The sequence below is a fragment of the Salvia splendens genome, chromosome 18 (genome assembly GCF_004379255.2).
Source record: "Salvia splendens isolate huo1 chromosome 18, SspV2, whole genome shotgun sequence".
NCBI lineage: Eukaryota > Viridiplantae > Streptophyta > Magnoliopsida > Lamiales > Lamiaceae > Salvia > Salvia splendens.
Genome location: NC_056049.1, coordinates 9,058,856 through 9,061,296, shown reverse-complemented (window position 1 = coordinate 9,061,296; position 2,441 = coordinate 9,058,856). Strand labels below are relative to the sequence as shown.

General features: G+C 41.9%; 1 long non-coding RNA gene across 1 annotated transcript; it reads right to left on the bottom strand.

Moving 5' to 3' along the window:
- Positions 1 to 452: 452 nt before the first annotated feature.
- Positions 453 to 1,450, bottom strand: LOC121776557. The gene is made up of 2 exons (XR_006045323.1): positions 1,027 to 1,450; positions 453 to 670 (listed from the first exon to the last, which is right to left on the bottom strand). It is a non-coding gene; the product is annotated as an uncharacterized LOC121776557 (long non-coding RNA).
- Positions 1,451 to 2,441: the final 991 nt, after the last annotated feature.

Below are 2,441 nucleotides of genomic sequence, written 5' to 3'. Positions count from 1 at the left end.
TCACGACTCGGGCGAGGCTGGATTCGAATTCGACCGTCGCCATGTGAAGGCCGTGCTACTGGTATCGTCATGATTTTAGTTTTATTTGTTTATTTGGGGGTTGTTCGGTTGCCATAAATACTGATGATTAAAGGCCATGACTAATCTTATCTGTTGTTCGATTAATTTTTTCTCAAAACCTCGGTATGTGACAATGTATTTTGGGGTTCATAATTACACTGTAACGCCCGTACTTTTTAAGTACTAATTTAATATGTCTTGTTTTAATAAACATAAAATTTTGTCGTTATTCTACGCCTCTCGTTTTGTTGTTATAAAGTATAGTATTTATGGTACTTGGAACAACACCAAGGTTTTTTAAGGTTTACGAACTTTAATTAGTGATCAAGAATGCAATATAATAATAATACACTTGGAAATTCTCAAATGATGAATTAGAGTCCAAATGTTTATTTAAAATGGCTTTGGGCCATAATAATCAACAAGTCCAACCAATTAATAATTATACAAACTTGGACTTACAATTAATTAGGAGCCCAAATCTTTCCAAACAAATGGGAGCAAGCCCAAGAAGCTCTTCTTCTTTTCTTCCTCTCCCACATGGTCGACGCCCCTTCAAGTGGAGACCCTCCAGTTCCACTTCTTCACCTTCCACCTCCCACATTTAATTCTACAAAACTAAGAGTCACCCATGTTATAACCTATGTTCATTCATCTTCCTCCCTATCCTACCACTTCAACTTTTCAAGCAAAAGAAAAAAAGGGGGGTGGGAGTCGAGAGGGAGAGTGTCGAGAAGAAGGGGGAGAAATTGCTACCATCCTTTGTGTTTTCACAATCAAGTTCAACCATTTTGAGGTATAATCTCTTTCCTATCACAAAGCATGAGATTTTAATAGCTATTCATACATATTGTGCATACATCCACTTTCATAACCAATTTAAACAATTTAACAATCAACATAATCGAACACTCGCCGTATGCCATCGAAAGTCCCAAAGAACATAACTTGGTAATAAAAATACACCTTGCGGGTCTTTTCGGTGTTAATAGGGGTTGTTCGGGTGGAGTGCGGGGCTGAGCGGAGTGGTTCAGGATGCCGGCGACAGCAGCCGTGCTATCCGGCGGCAGCAGCGACGACGGCGCCTGTAAGGCGGTGCGACAGCAGCGGCTTTTTCACCGTGGCAGCAGCAGCGCAGCGAGCGACGGCGACGGCCAGTGACTCCGGTGAATAACGCCGCGAGCAGCAGCGGCGGTGGCTCCAGGCGACGCGTTGGGTACAGCGACGGGCAGCGGCGTCGCCTCTTCCCGGCGACTCGAGCAGCAACTCCGACGGCAGCGGCGAGCCAGAACAAGCGACAAAGGCTGGAAGTTTCTGCAGTTTCCGTCGATTTGAGAGAGAGAAGAATAGAGAGAGGGAGAGAGGGAGATGTGGAGAGGATAGAGTAGTAGTTGGGCCACTTTTGTTTTATTTAAGTTGGGCCTTTCCTTTAATTTTTTTTTGTTATGGGGCTTCTTAATTTAATTGGAAGTAAGGTGAGGAAAATAATTAAGTCTTGGGCCGTTGATTTAATCGTAAAGAATGATTTAAGTTAATCGTGGGAAATATTAATTAATTTCGGGAATAATTCGAATTATGAATAATTTATCCCGATTCCGAAATAAAATAATTTCGAAGAGAAATAGTTGCATTCTCGACGTCGTGGAAAAAATACGATGAGCCAACAGAAGAAAGAACGAGCGTAAGCGGCCGACCGGCGTCGCACGCGACGCCTTGGGCGGCCGCCGAATAATAAAAAATGTGCGAAAACTGATAAACGAGATAAAAGACGTTAATTAGAGTGCATGCATTCTAAATATTTTCTTTCTTGAGATTGATGTGCACTTTAATTTTCTCAAAAAGGTTGTTCGCACGCTCGTTAAAGTCGGATCGAGAAGTTGTTAAGGAAACTACTAAGCTTTTGAGGTGGGTTTTATTACTTAAACTCTTTATTTGCAATGATATGTATATGGTGAGATAAGGGTGGTTTAACTGTTATGTCATGCCGTATTTTATGTTTTGAATTGCATATCTGATTGTCTACTAGGATAATGTCCTACTAGACTTTGATGGTTAACGAATTCGGGTCTGACTAGGGAGTGAGTCCCTACTCAGACTAGTGCACTGATGGGGATCGTGAGCCGTCCAGTGATCGAGTTTGTGGCCACATTCTCGTTTCACATGATGGTTCAGATATGGTAAATGATGGAGGATGATGATGATGATGGGCTGCAGCCATGTTTTACGATGGAAATGATTTTAGTGTTTCTCGGCATTTTTAAAGTAAAATCCGAGTTTCACTCAACGGTGGCTTGACATAACTTTATGGATGAAATGTATTTTGGGCATGAGTTCACTGAGTACATCAAGTACTCAGCCCCTGCATATGTTTTCTCTATGTG